The sequence below is a fragment of the Aulostomus chinensis genome, chromosome 4 (assembly GCF_037954235.1).
Source record: "Aulostomus chinensis isolate RoL2024-O1b breed Wild chromosome 4, RoL_Achi_v1.0, whole genome shotgun sequence".
Taxonomy (NCBI): Eukaryota; Metazoa; Chordata; class Actinopteri; order Syngnathiformes; family Aulostomidae; genus Aulostomus; species Aulostomus chinensis.
Window position 1 is genome coordinate 18,001,953 of NC_141323.1, and position 17,736 is coordinate 18,019,688.

At 40.7% G+C, this 17,736-nt stretch overlaps 1 long non-coding RNA gene across 1 annotated transcript in view; it reads right to left on the bottom strand.

Moving 5' to 3' along the window:
• Window positions 1-267: 267 nt before the first annotated feature.
• LOC147262913 (uncharacterized) overlaps window positions 268-17,736 on the bottom strand; it is a 93,551-nt gene continuing 76,082 nt past the window's right edge. The window contains exon 3 of the long non-coding RNA XR_015112594.1: window positions 268-345. This is a non-coding gene — a long non-coding RNA (uncharacterized LOC147262913). The remainder of the gene's footprint in view (window positions 346-17,736) is intronic.

The window sequence follows — 17,736 nt, forward strand, 5'->3', positions numbered from 1 at the left end:
GGAGTTGAAATACAACGAATATCAGCAGAGGGTGTCAAAAGAAGCCAGTTTAGGCACAGTTAACATTTTAGAACTTCTAAAATGCCTTTGTTAAATCACCAGACTACAGCCATTTTCCCAACCTTCCATTTCAGCCAATACGTTTCGTCTTTTTTGTTCTCCACCTCCGACTGTTTACGTGGATGCAACCAAGGCCTGCTCGAACATGATGATTCACTGAGTGACTCACCCAGGGGTTGTTGCAGCGATGTATAGTTCCAGACGTGGATCACATTGTGTTTGGATGGAATCCTCAGGAGTCCGATTTCTGGTGCCAGTGAAGCCGATAACCGCCTGTCAGCACACCTGAGGTGTGAGAAAAACGCAATCAGTTTCCGTGGGTTTACTACTGAGTTTGAAGGTTAGGGTTCAGAGCTAGGGGGCTGATAACCATCAGCACCGGCACTTTTACGTGTAACTTTTTCGCAAACCATGACTTTTTTTCTTGCCTAATGGCTCTTCTCACAAGCTGCCATAAACTTCATTACCCAGGAGGTGCCGATCACGACATCATGCAGCTTCAGCTACAACATTGACTTCGTATTAATTGCTACACTCTGCTGCTTACTGCTAAGTTGCTCCGTCCCCCCAACACGTACAGACGCATCCTCTGCTGTGTCTCTCTGTCGCTGGACGCACTGAGCTAATTGTAAAGGAAATCAATTAAGTTAGACCATTCACATTTCTGTGTTTTGCTGTTGATGCTGATGGATATCAACAGGCTTCTTCTCTTCTATTTCTTATTCTGTTCTATTCCAAATTGACAAGATTGGCGTTGCTTTATTGTAGCCCAGTGTTATCACTGGCCGTGTGCCACTGGATGCTGTTTACATGCTAGCATTTGATTACTTCTTTTGATTAATTTGTACATCATGGAGATAAAACTGAAAAGACATCTCTCTTTTTTTTTTTAATGGAGATTGATCATATCCGTATGAATAAAAAAAAAAATCCGTATGAAAAACTACTCCATCATATCTGTTTAAGTGTTGCTACCAGCTTACAATTTATAAAACAAAGAAGGAAGCTGTTGTTTTCTATGGTTTTAAACCAAGTTTGCTCTGTCATAGTAGTTTTAATGACTTATTCATAAACTGTTGGAGGTTCTATTAGAGCAGTATGACAGTTCTTGCATTTGGCCTCACTGAATTTTTCATAACAACAGATAAAACGAAGTGGAGAGCAAGTCAGGACTTCAGAACACAGAACGGGAGTGACAACACATGAAACTCGGCACACAAATACGGAGAAACCGCCTCGACTATCTGATAAAAAACAAGATGCAGAGCTTCACAAGGAGGCCCGATACGGAGTTTGCTGCGATCTGATGAGCCTGTGTCCTGCTTATTGTTTGGTATATTTGTTTTGGGGTTTTTTTTGCAACGTTTTCATCATGTAGAGTCACGAGACCAGCCTCTTGTCACGATTAATCATAGCTTTCTGTCCAGTTTGTGTCCGTCTGTCTTTGCTTCTTCGTCGGATTTTTATTCCATGCATAATTATTCAGAAAATAGGATGACTTTTATCAGTTTAGAAAACTTCCTTTACTTTTGCTTCTCATATCCCCCCCCCCCCCGTTTTTATTTCGTCTTTCTCTTTTTCCTTTTTCCCCCTCACCATCTGAGATCCTTCACTCGTACGCATCATCCCGGACCGAGTCATTTGATTTGACTTTGCTTCTCAGCCAATCTATTTGAATCCTTCCCGAAGCACCTCCATTTCCCGCAGACAAAATTGGAAAAGTGTCATTTCTGTCACGAGATGAACTTTAAGTCATTTATTGTTGACCCAAACAGGAAACAGCCAGACTTGTGTGTTTTTGTACATTGCATTGTTTGGCCTGTCAAGCTGCTCTTCTCTTTATTTCCTTTCTAGTTAGATGAGATTGATGCCACTTGTTCATGCTTGTGTGGTATGGGACACGTGGCGTTTGAGTCTAAATAGAACCGACTGATTCAGTCCAAAAACAAACCATGTTCTTTCAGGGGTTAGCCTGCATACTCATCTTATTTAACAGCAAATACGGGTAAATCTGTCAATCTGAAGAGATGTATATAACACACAGTATATGATGATTTTCCAACTTTATCAACTTCATTAAAAACTATTTTCTTTAAAATCACACTTCCCAGCTGTTACTTCCTTTCAACTTTTGCCAACTTCTTTATTAACAAGCAATTATTTTTTGAATAAAAAAAAGCAAGGCAATTATCTAGAGATGGCCTTGTCATTTACTATCAAATTTTAGTATCAAAGGAGTAAATCTCTAAATTGCAATGAATTTCTTTTTACGGTGTAAAACTGGTTAAAGTGAAAAATTTTGATCATGTTGAAACATAAAACTAAAGAAATGGAACAGAAAAACTAAGATAAACTCGGTTGAATTGGTTTCTACTTTCACATCATGAAACTGTTTCCAAAAATGCAAAGAAGTTTAGGACGAAAAAGCGGACATTTGTATGGTAGTGTGCTGTACATCTACAATTACTACATTTAAATATACATCTGGCATTAAAATGTGTGTATTTGTGTGTGTGTGTTTGGATTGCTATCAGATAGTACCTGACCACCACATACATTTACACCTTGTGTTAAAAATGCATTTCACGCATGAGATCCAGTTGCATTTTGTCCCACTCGACCAAAAGTCACGTCGTTCTCATTTTTGTGGTGAACGTCTGCAGGAGCATTTCCAGGCGCGGGCCATACCATGGCTTTGTTTGCGCGCGAGTAAAACAAAAAAACATTAAAAAAAAAAAAAAAGCGATTCGTTGGAGTTGTGCTGTTCCATTGACTTCTGCTCCTTTCTGGAAGTAGGAGAAGAAGCTGTTTTTAACAACTGGAATATCAGCGAAATCAGAGGGGGCGGCGGTGTTATGCAGCTGCTTTTTTTTTTTTTTTTTTTAAACACCCTTGATATTCGCTTTTATCGTAGCCATGCTTGGGTCACCGCTGTCCACGGGAAAATGTCTAGAGGGAGCGGCTGACCATAGGATTGTTACACATACATATGTACGGTTAATTTTTCTTTGTTTTCTTACTGTTAATGTTTGCTTCAAAAACACCACTCCTGCCACCTGTACTTTCGGTACGACCCGACTGAAGTCTGGTCAAAAACACCTGAAACGTTTTAATACTAAGTGTGACTGAAGATAAATCCAAAGGACTGAATATTTTTGAACGACAACTCTCTTCATCTTCATTTAGTTTTACTACAGGAGTCAAAGCAGATTATTTGTTGCATTTTTACATCTATCACTCAAGACACGCACATCGTCTTTTGTTGTATAAGCTGTAGCTACAGCAAAATACCTACACAATTTCATAGTTTTAGTCGTACCATGTAACTGCGTTACTGCTGTCTATCATGTGACAGGAAAATATATGGAATAAAGTTGGAATGGAAGGTCCAAACAATTTCATGAACTCACTAATAAAGCTACTACATGAAAAGTGATATTTGACTTGAGAACAAGGTGATGATCTCTCTGTTTAATGTAATATTAGTTAATATCCAGGTCCTGCAGACAGGATGCTTGACACCTACTGATCCAGTTGGGGAAATGCACTCTGCCAACGATCACACACACTGTATATTCAGCAAGATGAGAGGCACTTTACACCTGCAGAACACAATACAAAGAGCTGTCACCTCGCCCTACACTTAGTATGATCCTACCCACGTACGGTACTTGGGCGGAGGTTTTGGGAGTCATAACATCATGTAGGGTTTGTGTATGCAGACAAAGTTCTACAAGTACTACAACATGGCGAGGGAGTAGTTTGTTTGATGTCGTGACTGACCTGAAAGTGTTTTGTCTGCTGGAGTGCTTTTTATTTCTGCTTTTAAGGGACACCTGCCCCGCCATCCAACCGTGCTTGAGTCTTCTGCGGCTGTGTTTTGTATGCGGCATCAGCCACTCTCCTTAAAAAGGTCTTTTCCCTCCAGTAAAAGCAGGAGGAAAGCACAAGAAGGACGGACGGAGCAAACAAGTGAAAAGGAAAAGAAACATCGGCAAGAACAATAAAGCCAGAAAGACGAAGAGAGGAGGGAAAACGGGGTAAATAAAGCTGAGCGTAGCTCGGCAAAGCAGCTTCTATTAGCCCATAAGACAGAACGGCCCTTTTGCCCTACTTTAAAATGTCATTTGGCTGGGATTGCAGGGGAACTGTGGGACTGCATTATAGTGTACCCTTGCACTTCCACTAAAAGTGCCGGTTCAGTGTTGGTCATAAAATAAAAGTAATAATTACAGATTATTACGAGGAGTATCGAGGAACTGAACTTAACTATAGGTAGTTAGGATGCGTTAAATCAAGACATACTCATAAAACTTAATTTGGTGCATACTCTGCAAAAATGGAGGGACGCTTTATGTTCCAAACATGCGACAGTCAGACATACAACAGGATTATCGTCGTGTATTTTGGTGCGAAAAGAAAGGAAGACAATGTAACGTATGGAATAACTGAGTATCTCTCGATTACTACCTACACAATAGAATATGTAAAAAAAAAAAAAAACAGTTTTCAATTATTAATGGGAAAATGTGTTAGTCACCCTCCGTATCCTGCAGTCCAACAGAATACTTCTACTGATACCACTAATATCCTCTACAGGAAAACAATGCACTTGATGACTTTTCACGACTGTTCTCTGTGACTGCAACTCCACTTTCTTTTATAGATACAACAACATCATTGTATGGCTCACAAATAATTAGAATACTTCAAATGTGTCAGCTGATTGGCAGTTTGAAATGTACAGCTTGCAGCGATCATTTTCGAGCGTAGTTAAAAGAATCCTTGGGACTTGGAATTCAAGTAAAAATAGAATGGTGATATTTACCTCATTGAAAAACTAAAACGTTTTTCCCAGTTTAAAGTAGCAGTAGATAAACCATGCTGCTGGTGTAAGTAAATATAGAACGCTCTGTGTGTGTGTGTGTGTATATCTTTGTTTGGTCATCAGAAGAGAATGTGTGCTAATCCGACATGAATACATTAAATATAGAGGTGTTATGAGGAATCTTGCCTTAACTGAACAGCTCTAATCCTTTATAAAGGGTGTCAAAAGGAAAACAACCCCTGCACTTCCTTGTTTTTTTTTGTTTGTTTTTTTTAATCGGAAATGAATTTTGTTAATTCTGGGTTGGGTTTTTTTCCCAGCTTCCGCAGTGCAGCCAAACATGTGTGAAATCAGTTCAGACTCTAATATTTTGATTAATTTTAGATAAGCTCACCAACTAGCACGGTCTAGCTGGCTCTTGGAAAGTAAATGGGTTTTGGCCACCCACCAAGACAACTTGTTCCCTTTTACCACTCAAAAAAAACCCAGTCATACCGCTCATCCTGCAGAGGCTGAAAGAGTGAACAGAGTGACTTTTGCGTGTTTATGTGGAGGAATGTGTTTCTAAATTGCTCCAGTGTGATCTCATCACTTGACTTGAGAGAGATCTGTAAGGGCGTGCGTGTATTTTAAACTCATGGGTCGTCCGGGAAAACTGTATTTCTTTGATTTTATCAGAAATCGAAAGAAATCGTAAAATGTATTATATTTCATCTGCATACCTGTATTTTGGAGTAGCCTAGTATGCAAATGAGAAAACCTCACTACCCATATGGAGGTTTGACAGATACTATAAAGCGACATCGTAATAATCAGAAGAAAGAAGGAAATCTGATTGTGTTAAGAACTGGAAAATCCATAAAAAGGCAGGTTGGGGTGGTGGGTGGACTAAACGAATGCTGATCCGCGTTGCCAATTGCAAGTCAGTTTGACTGGTGTGTTTTTGACAGCAATACCAACAGGAGATCGCCGTCAGTTTCCAGTTTCCAACCATGAGACGGTGTTATAAGAATCCTGATTGTTCTCTCAACTTTACAGAAGTGCCTATTTGAACCCAAACCCATCATTATTTTTATTCATCTGTGCCAGCAACAGCTGTGGCCTCAGGCATTATGTTTTTTTTCGAATGCCCATCTGTCTCTTTCTACGGAGTATCTCAGGAACGCCTCAAGAGAATTTCCTCAACTTTGATCACTTGGAATGAAAGATGAGCATGTAAATTCCAGGTTGAATACTTGCACTGCCCTGAGCTGAAACAAGGGAACAAGATGAGTCTATTAATTTAAGTTACATGATTGTATGGGACATTTAGAGCACACAGATAAGCCACAGAATTATGGCCACCCACCTCAGGTTGAATCTGCCCCCTTTTGCCACCAGCACAGATTTGGTTTGTCGAAGCCTGAACTCCGCAAAACCGATGAAGACACTAAGTCAACAAACTGAACTTGCTGTTGCGTTCTTCAAATTATTCCTGAAGCGTTTTTGCAGTGTGGCTGGTAAAAAAAAAAAAAAAAAGGCAAAAGGCCACTCGGGAATGTCGTTTCCATGAAGGGGGGTACTTGGTCCGCAACAATGTTTAGGTATGAGATCAAAAGTATCACGCTGCCTTCCCCGCTTCCCATAGTTCATCCTGGTGCCATCAATTCCCAAAGTAAGCCACACCCACACACTCGCCCATCCAAATGATGCCAATACAAATTTTCATCTTCCCACTTTCGGGCCACACCCAACACAACATCTAACAAGGGCCGCAGGTTTGGAGGTGCCCCGGCTCGGTCAGTGCACTTGAGCCGTTGTAAAATTTGCTGGGATCCTTACACTCTCACATTTGTTTTCTTTTCAAACACGCTGACTTCAGGGATAAAATGATCACTTGCTGTAGGATGAATACCAGTAAGGTATTGGTTGCGGTTTGGGAAAGGTCCTGGTCTTGTGCGAGATCCTACTTACCCCTCCCCATTTCTACCAAGACACTGGATGACATGGAGCGTACCGTTACATATCAAGACTTCAGATAGGATTGCTTATAGATGTTCCTGAATATATCAATGTTCAGTATCTAGGTGGAACATGGACTCTGGGTTCTAGCAGTACATGATCCCATTTCTGGAACTGATATAGTCCAAACATGAAATCTATGTACTGTGTATTCAGAGATTATCCACCATAGATATCCTGGGTTGTATCTGAGAATGTCTAGGTAAGAATATCTGTGGTTTCTTGGGGGGAGGTGTTTGCGCAGTGGGGTTTGCATAAATAAACTGCAAAGTGTAAATATTGGTACATTGTAAAATATGGACATAAATCCAAAGAAGACTGTACTCTAAGTGCAGTCCCCTGATGTTAGAGATTTAGCATCGCTTCCCTGTGTGTCAGCTCGAGCTGTACAATGAACAACAAACCAGCAGCTGCCTGCAGTAACAAGTCATGTTTTTTTCTTTTACCCACATATTAAGTAGAAACATCCGCTCGCTTTATCAGCATTCAACAAATCACCTCCGCCACTTCCTATCAGCTGTCATGCTGCTATTTCACCACCACCCAGCCGTGCTCGAATTTCCGAGGAGGTAAACAGTCTACCTTGGATTAATTCTACTTCAAATCTGCTGCTTTTTTTTTTCTTTTGGGGGGGGGGGGGGGTAAAGCTCTATGCTCACACTTTTTAGTATGATGCAGAAGTTTTTAAGTACTAAGATTATTGTTAAGTAGACTACTCAAGATGAATCGCAATCATTCTAGAGGTCCCGGCTGAGCTCCCTTCTTCTACTCACCGAAGATGAAGTTCGAGATACAATTTTCAGAATCCTAAGAGATTAGAAGAGAAAAGACTGGGCGTTTACCAACCAACTTACTTCAGGAGGTTGTTTTTTTTGTTTTTTTTCCGCCTACAAAATCAGATACTTAACCACTGCACCGGTCTGGCTAAAGCTAACTGGCGTAAATTAAAAAAAAAAAAAAAAACTCCACGGAAACCATAGTGAGAATGAGAATTTGCGGTGTGGAGAAACATGGAAGGGGGAGAAGCACTGTTCCAAAAAAAGTAAGAAAAAAGGGGAAAAAGTGGATTTGGGACGGGGACGAAAGATGTCAACTTTTCTTCAAAAGTTGCCGTGTTCCTTTAACTGCCATGAGCAGCAGCCGACGATTCACAGATCTGTTGAACAGAAATCCCCTCTCAAATGCAATCACTGGTACATTTGTCCACGTTACTGATCAGTAGCTGTGTCTGAACTCAATTGCGTTGACGGTCAGAAAGCCAGTGTTCTTAACTTGACCTTCGTTTTTAATTTCGCTCAAATTCTCTGAACTAAAATCTTACTGTTGTTTTCACTGTGTTAAAAAAAAAAAAAAAAGGCTGAATATGGTCACGCAGATGAATCATTGAAGTGTTTTTCACTTTTCCAGCAACTTTCTTCCTGCTAGTTCTGCATATAAAGTTGCTTCAAATTAATCCCCCTTAGTGCTCTTAATTAAGCGAAAAATGTTAAGTCTGGATGGTGGGGGGTGGGGGGTGTTGTCACGACCCGAGAACATTATTCACACTCTGGTCACGGCTGGAATGTGATAAAGAAAGATGTGACTCAACTGTTAGTTGGGACACGAGCAACGAAGAATGCAGGACAAAATCCTATGGAGGCAGGGTGGTGATGTCAGGAGTGAGAAAGGAATGAAATAGGAGTTAAAGGGTAGAAATAAAAAAAAGTTCAAGAGAAGAGAATTAAGGGTTGTGGGGGGTGGGGGGGTGGAGCCTTTCCCAGCTGCTTTCAGGTGAGAGGCAGGGTTCACCCTGGACAGGTCACCAGTCCATCACAGGGCCAACACACAGAGACAGACAACCATTCACACTCACAGCCACACCTACGGTCAATTTAGAGTATCAATCAGCCTCGTCCCCTCTTGATGTCTTTGGACTGTGGGAGGAAGCTGGAGTACCAGAGAGAACCCACGCAGGAACAGGGAGAACATGGAGACTCCACACAGAAAGATCCTGTACTCAAGCCGGGGCTCAAACCCGGAACCTTCTTGCTGTGAGGCCACAGTGCTGACCACTGCACCACCGTGCTGCCCAAGTTCTAACATGACAATAGTAAATAAATACATATTCTTCTTCCTCTAGAGTTTGTAAATTTGAACACCTTGTTATTTTCTCTAAGTTCACAGTACAATCCAGTAAAATTTAGACTGAATTTTGTATTCAGTTGTAATTTCCCAAATCGAATCAGTAACTTTCTGATAAATTCAATTTCATATTTATCAGCTTAGAAGCGTGGGTTTGAAGAGGCAGGAAGGGAGGAGGAACGGAGGAGTGGAAGGCAGGTGAAGAGGAACGAGAGACGGCAAGATGTTGAGGAGAAGAGAAGGGAGGCCGAGGAGGACAGGAGAGCGGAGGGGACAGAAGCAGATGTGAGAGAATAAGAGATGCATCTCATCTGTTTTGCATCTTCAATTCATGATGAAAAAAAACTCGATCCTTAAACCGGGAATGAAAAAGATACTGGGATTGATCAGAAAGCACTTGGAACTGTTCCATACTTATCTTTCCCCTGAAGACGTCTCACTTCATTTGAATACATGTTCTTCTGTCAGAGCAGTTCTCAATATTAAAATATTGACTTGTTATTGTCTGGTTTATGTTCGAACAGCTTGGGGTGGATTTACAAAGTCCAACGAAGACAGAGTTTAGTATCGATACTGCTATTCATTCCATTTGTGATGCTCAGGTTAAACTGAATCGTCCTCATTTAATGCCTTTAAGTATAATTACACAACTGCATGCAGAAATGCACGAAAACTCGACAGGACGACTTTTCTCTTTTTCCCTGAATAAATCAACCCCACCTCGTGCAGATTTTTACACGCCGTATCACCTCTACTGGCTTCGCCGTAAATGAGGGCCAAATCTCGCCGATCTCCACTGAGCTTGGCTTGAATCCAGAATGATGGATGAACATATGTTAGATCATTCTGATCCGGAAGAAACCCCCGTAATGGTCTGTTAATTTCATCCTTTTAATATCTAACCGCCGGATGTAACGGCCATGGAGCTGGTGTTCTCTGTCCAAGGACAAATTTAACTGAATGTAAAATGAAGCGGTTGTGCCTACCGTGCAGATTATTGCACTTGTGGAGAGAAAACGGCGTCAGATTAGTGTTATTGGTATTTCGGGGTGCAGCTCAACAGTTGCTGTGTTGTTTCGGCTGGAATGCACCATCTACGCTCGCTTAATCAGGATCTGAAAAAAGGCAAGAGTCGCAAGAAATGCAGAGGGGAGGAAAAAAACGCTGCAGGAGGGGTTTCCTCTCGCAGGCTGTCCTCTTTAATGTTCTCTATGTTCAAGCTTATCCTGAGGAATTTAGTTCTCAAGTTTCCCTGCCGGAAACGGCACACGGAGAAGGAATAATAAATGCATGAGGACAGAGCTTGTAGAGGAATATTCTCCGGTCTCTACCTTTCAGCGACTTCCTTTATATAGGGTCCTCTGATCCAGAACAACTCCGCCATCTTTCTCGTCCAGTGTCACCCGTGTGTACAGACATGCACAGGCCTGAAGGAGATCTATGACCGAGACAGACAAACCACTATATTTGCCGGAGGATGACAGAGAAATGTGCGGTGATCTACGAGGCCAATTTCCTATTTTGAGAAGCGCATTAAACATGCTTTTAAAGAGCTGGTGGTAAAATGTGGGGCTGGGGGATTGGAGAGATGAATTCTACTCGACAGACCTTTGCTTGGCCTCTCTAGCTTTAATTTACCGGGGTTGGAGCAAAAAAGTTGATTCATTTCGCTGTAAAATAACGCAGATGTGATTTTTGGGGGGCAAAATAATAAAAAAAAAAAAACAAACTCACAAACTGGGAACAACTTGAAATAATCTGAATAAGCAAGCAATCGGGCAAAATGTGGAGAAAAAATATGAGGGATGAAAAGGAATTTGGGTTGTTTTAACACAAGTTGCTCACCTGCATTTAGGTTGCATCTTTTATGAATCATAAATGAAGAAACTGCCATAACGACACGTGAATTAATTTTCTCTCATGAGGGTACAAAACCCATTCATTTTTCATGAATTTATTTATTGCACTCTTGCTTGTTGTGTCACTCCAAGTAGACAACTAGTACATGTGTAGCATGTTTCAGGGAACTGTTGGGTTTGGGGTTTTGGTTTTTTTTTTCTTATTAAATTCATTGCAACGACTGTAAAAGTTCCAATTTAATCACACGAACGCGTTCAAACAGCTTTCCCATAACGAACGTGAATATTGCGCAAATAAACTGCGGCGTTTGTCCTGTTTCCCCGCCATACCCTTCCACCAAGTTCGGTTAAGTTTGACTTCAAACAATTTCAGAAATACATAAATAAAACTATTTATTTCATGCCGAACAGTGAGTCACCTGATTGCCTTTGCATTTGAAGTCGATGGAACCTAAGGAGACGAACTGACGTAATTTTACATGAAAAGTTGACTTGCTTTGAATCATGACAAAATTACAGCCACCTGTCCTCTCACGTTCCAACAAAACTGACTTCTTAAATTAAAAAGAAAGAGACAAACAATCTCAAAGGAAAACATACCACGTTCAATCTTAAAAATACCGAGATAATTGTCAAATCAACCGAATTTGTACATGAAATGAATCAAATTTTGTGCAAGATCAAGTATTGCCGCTTGTTACTTGACTTATAAATAGAAATTACACAAACATAAAAAAAAATCAAGTAGTTGTGACAAGGAAGGCCTTCCTTAAACTGCTTCAGATGCATTCTTGAGAATACGTATCGTTCAATTATATAACTTTGACTTTCAAAAAAAAGATTAATAGGACAACAACATGAACCGTCTCGAGTTCTGGACTTATTTTCTTTTCCGTATATTTACATTAATCCAAAAACTGTAGTATCAGCATGTCACTCTTATCCTTTCATTCAATTTCAACTATTGACCTTACTTTTCCTGATAGGTGTGTCTTAGAGAAGGTTCATTCCTGCTCGAGGTACCCAGAATGCATTGCAGGGAACTAAGTTACTCGGGAATGGTACAGAACAAATAAAAGATCATAATTTGTTGTGTGGGTGTATTTAAGGAGATTTACTGGGATTATGTAAATAAAACTTGTTAGGTGGGAAAAATGTCTTGTGTCTTCAACAAATTCACGTCAGCCTCAAAACTACATGGATTCATGTGAAGACAGAAACTTAATTTGTTCTTGTTAAAATGGCAGATTTAACTCGCCGTCATTTACATCCAAACGGATTTATTGTTATCAGTGAACACGGGGGGGGATCACAAACCATCTCTTGTATTTCTAATAACAATAGAAGTCTTGCTGTTCCTTTCGTGCTGTCCTTTTTTTTTTTTTCTTTTTCCCCCACTGCCCTTTTTGACTGCATTCATTACAGACAACCCCTCAGAGGGGGAAACAAAAGCTATGAATGGACACTGATTGGGGGGAGTAGAGTCCGCAGGAAAGTTTATGCCTCATTTGTCGGAATTTTCATTGCGTGTTTCCATCACGTTCTGGAGAAAGATCGATGACATTCACACTCAGATCAACTCAACAAAACACACCGCTCCGGCAGCACACTTTGTGTTGAAATAGGTGTGATTAGTGCCAGGGATCAAACGTCAGTCATTTCCATGTCAAATGTAATTGACAGAAGAATTCAACACCATTAGAGTATATTATTATAACGCGGGTGTATCTCAGTCAACCGAGCTTTTAAAATGGCCACAAAGGCCTGAATTGAGGGGCTGCATATGGTGCCAGCCTGGAGGGTGGCGGGAGTTAAAAGATCAGCCACACAGAGACAAAAGGCCATGTGTGCGCTGCTGCGAACATAAAGAGTGAATGGCAGAAAAGAGCACATACACGGGAACGCAAATATGTCTGGCGATTTGATATTTCTGACTCTCCATGCAGCCTATTGTCACTGCGGACTGTAATACTCGGAAAATATTTACATTCTTCTATATTCTCGCATGCACAGTTGCTTAAAATGACAATATATTGCCCAGAAAGAATTTGCCATCTATGAGCAGGGATATACAACATTTGAGCCTTTTTAACAAAACACTGAGAAATGTAGCCGTCGCCTCCTTTATGCAGGTCAACAACCCGAACGAGCACATCGCCTCAATGAGTACGCAGTACCAACTTAGTTTTGGTAAGCCATCGAAAGACGAATGCAATGTATTAAATGACAACATCCTGTATGGACAAAGGTAGCAAAAGTACACACATTCATTGCTCAAGTAGAAGTACAGACATTAAAAAAAGGAAGTACTGATTCAGCTTATTTACTCGAGTACAGACATATAGAAGAAGCACAGGCTCTTATGTACTCAAAAGTATAAAGCAAAATGTCTTTTTTTCTGCAAAGCCTGCAGTGTTTGCTGGTTCACTTTTTGTCATCGCTGATGTTGAAACTACTACGACTACTCCAACTCTCCTGACACAGCACAGACATCATGTTCTTCATTAAACTAGACAGGATTTCTCTGGGCTTTAGAGTCTTTAACTCGTCTTTCCGTTTTTAGAAGAAGTTATTCTTCGAACTTGTTAACTTTTGGTGGATGTCTTCTCCTCTGATGTGGCAACCGAAGGGCGTTATGGGTAATGTGGGCAGTGGTAGCCTCAAGGTTACATAAGCAAACCGGCAGTTAAATTCCAAGTACCAATAGCATACATCTAGGTGGGGTAGGTGAAGCAGCAGCCCTCATTACCTCCACTGAGGTACCCTTGAGCAAGATTGCGACTGCTCATTGGCCTGAAAATTAGACTATAGTTGTGTGAATGTGTCAGTGAGTAACCCCTGAATAAATAATGTGAACCAAAAAAGAGTGAGTCTACACTCTTCTTTTTTTCTGTCATGCATAAAAGATGTAGGACACATCCTGCATGGCTAGCCGTTGTGCTAAGACCGAGTTAGCACTCTCTACTTAGTGCCCTGACTGACTAAGAGGTCTCCAATCCCTCCACATGATCTTACATTCTTCCCTTAATGAGACATCTCTTGTTCTCCGCCTCTCCCAGGAGGCTGAACTACTCTGAGGACCTTCTGTACTATACGTAGTGGTGAAGAATCAACAGTGGGCTGTTGTTCTGCCCTACAAACTGACATTTTACCCACACACACACACACGTGCACACGTACAAACAGACACACAAAGAGATATACACTTAACCACCCACACACGCCAGCCTCTGACTCTATAAGGACTACAAAAGAAAGTGGTTCGCATGGCCGCTGCATTGTCAGCCTCCACAATAGGCCTGATGAGAGGGAAACCACACAAACAGCAACCCACACAATCAGACACCGCATACCATCGTAGACAAGAGACCTGATGAGTTATGAAAAATGCTAATTGACCCACAGGTAGAGTGAAGCTGCTCTGGCATCCATTAGTCCTTGACAGCGCTCTATTGTAACAAGTATCTACTGCAACCAGCAGGGAGGAGAGAAAGAGACCAAAGACAGGATGATGGAAAAGGAAAAGGGAGGACAAAAAAAAAGAGCTGAGAAATTGCTAGAAAAATAAGCGTAGGAGAGGAGATAGTGCAAAACAGAAAAGTCTTTTAAAAAGTAGACGTGGCGAGGATGACTAAAGATGTTTGCTAATAAGTGAAATTCTTAAATTAACAAAATCCAAGCCCTCCCACTACAAAGTAGAAGTTGAGCAGCTGGGGTTTTTCAGTTACTGTAGGCGAGCAGAGAACCTTAAACATTTAAGATAAAAATCTGTCCCAAATGAATCTGATACATTTGACATAAAACCTGTGAGTGATCCCACATTGATGTCAGCAACAAGACTTTTCAATCTGCGCCGTGAATGAAATTACACAAGCACCATACACATGTAACATAGAAAATATTCCCACGTTTTCATGTAAAAGTTTAAAAATTCGATTTGTTTCCAGCATCAGATTTAATATTGATAGGCATCTGTACCGTAAGTCAAATTTAAGACAAAATGGGCTTTTGGCTTGTCCTTGTATTTCATTTTATATTTTTTCTTGGTATTTTCTATAACATTTTTTAAAGAGCTGCCATTGGAAATTTATTGTGCCGTTGTTCGGCTGAGATGATAACCTCCGATTATAAATCGTACAAATGTCCACAAAAAAAAACCCAACAACAACAATAAAAGCTGGCTCAAGTTGGATTTATCGTGCCGTCCTGTGTATTTGAGAGGCGCTTCCTCAGAGTTGAAGTGAAACTGGAAATGAGCGCAGCACCCTGAAACATTCAGGCTACACCAAAACAACAGAGCGACAATGTGAGGGGGGAAAAAAAAGTAAAAGGTAGCAAGAGAAAGCGAGATGGAGACGAGGGAGCAGAAGAGGGTACAAGACAGCTTTTATTACACAACATGTGCTGTGGACAGATGGTGGTGAATTATGTATTAAGGCCTTTTACGCAGCTCCTGTACTTTTGCACTGAAGTAGAAAATGAGCCCGTATGTGGAGCAAAATGTTTAGCTAAGTTTTCACATTTGAACCTGGAGGGGTTTTTTTTTTCCTTCCTTTTTTTCTTTCCGTCAAACATTAATACAACAAGACGCACAATTGAAAAGCTGTGAAACCCGGGAGCTGAAGAAGACACATTTTCAAGAATGTTTTATTATAAAAGGTTGTTTAACATAGAGTTTGTTTGCATGATTTTATTTTATCAATGAGAAAATGGATTTTAGTAATAACATTGTTATTACACACACACACAAAACCTAACAATGTCAGTCGACTTAAATATTTGCTAACTTCCTGTCAGTGGCAGTTTTCTTTTTCTTTTTTTTTAAACTGGGTGTTACATAACTTTTTTGAACAGGAAGCAAATACTACATTTGCTGGGGGGTTATTTTTAGTCGACAATAAATACATGGTGCTGATACAAGTTCTGAATCAAAATAGGGACTGACGGGTGGCTACAAGAATATTTAATATCATTTAAGTAAAAGTTTTACGACAATCTGCTTAATTTTAGGCACAGGAAGTTTGAGAGATGTAGAAAAACATCAAGGTCAGTTTCAGAATCAAACAGCTGGATCCCACGGCAGCGACACCGTTACCTGTCCAAATATCACATCAAAACTACTTTCTCCACTTCGTAATGTCCAACGTGAGTCCCTGCCACTGCACTTGCCAATCCGTCCACGCTTCCTTCACTTTCATATTCCTATTTTTCTCCCCTTGTATTGAAGCCACCCAACTTCCTACTTTCCTGTGGTCATTACCCGCTGGATGGCATCAGTCACATTTACACTTATCTGTCTGTTCTTCTTCCACTGATTCACACACCTTCAGCCACAGAGGTGTGTTAATCAGTGGAATCACCTGTTAAAGTGTTTGGTTGGAAGGAAAACCTGCATACACACGGCCCTCCATGGCACATGGTTGCCCACCCCTGTTCTAGGGTGTATCGGCAGGATTTCATCACAACCTTACAAGACGGTTTAATGTAAAATACAAACACTCAAGAGTCATAAACTGCTGTCCTTCCTTCCGTACGCATCTCAATTCTTGCCAACCAGTGCCACATTGGATTTATTCTGGGCAAATCATCTTTCCAGAAAGGTTTGAAAGCGGATTGCTTAATTTTGCAGTTCCTCAAATGGCCACTGTGTGCTCTTAAATGTGAGTCAACCCCCTCTACCCCCCCCAAAAAAGCTTTCGTCACGGTTATTTTCCCCTTTTGTGACAACTATGACAGGGTTGACTTTATGTTCCCCATTCTTCTCCGGCTCCTCCATTTCATCCAAATATGGTTCCAAAATATTCCGAAACCAAGATGGCCACAGCTAAAAAAGCTGTGTTCAAGGCTCGTGAGGTCACAAACAAATCTATGATGTCACACCTCTTATACAGCCTATGGGTTTGACATAACAAGTTGTTTTTTTCTGGAGCTGAATCTAACTTCTAAGAACTCGGACAAAGTGTCAAAATACACTGCAAGCATTTGAAAGACACACAGATGGGAGGAAAAATAAAAAGAGCTAGAATGACATTTGCTTCACACCCAAGTGAATTTGCAGTCATATGGTTGATTCTATTTGCCCCACCTCCCAACAAGTGATGGAGCTGCCCACCCAGCCTGCTGCCAGTCACACTGGCACGGCAGTCCGTCAGAGGTCCTGCCAAGGCTGAGGACAGACTAGTCCTCGGGCCAAGGGGACACATGCTAGTGAGGGAATTTTGGCAGTACTGGATTGCAAGGAGAGACCGAGAAGAATGCAGAGTACTGAATGCAACAGAGGACAGAATGGGGATGAATGTAAAACAAAAAGAAGACCCAGAGAGACAGGATTTATAAAAAGGAACCCCCACAAAAATCCTGCCCTTTTAATTAAAATTAAATGATTGGTAGTCAGCCTCTGTCTCTTTCCAACTTCTGTGCATAGACAACGCTATTCATGAGACACACTCAGTGAGCAGGCAGCACGTGGACATGAACACAGTCCCTCTCGTAACTGAAGGATATACATGTGTGTGCACTTTGAGGGATGGCCAGTGTTTTTTTATCGCTCCAGTTCTGCTCAAGTCTTTTCATCTTTGCTGGTCATCTGTTAGATATGATGAACGGTGCTGTGGTTTCATATTCCGAATACTGATGAATAAAGAAGTTGACAAAAAAAAAAAGATATTTAACATTTAAAATGTTTAAATGTGGTTTTAAATATATAAATATCATAAATCAAATGAATAAAATGTGACTGTAGGTTATAGGACTGCATAAATATATAATATATATATATATATATATATGTCAGATGTGATCGTATATTTCCGTCAGATGTGTTTCAACTCTAAATAATATTAATTGTAACATAATTTACATCTCAGG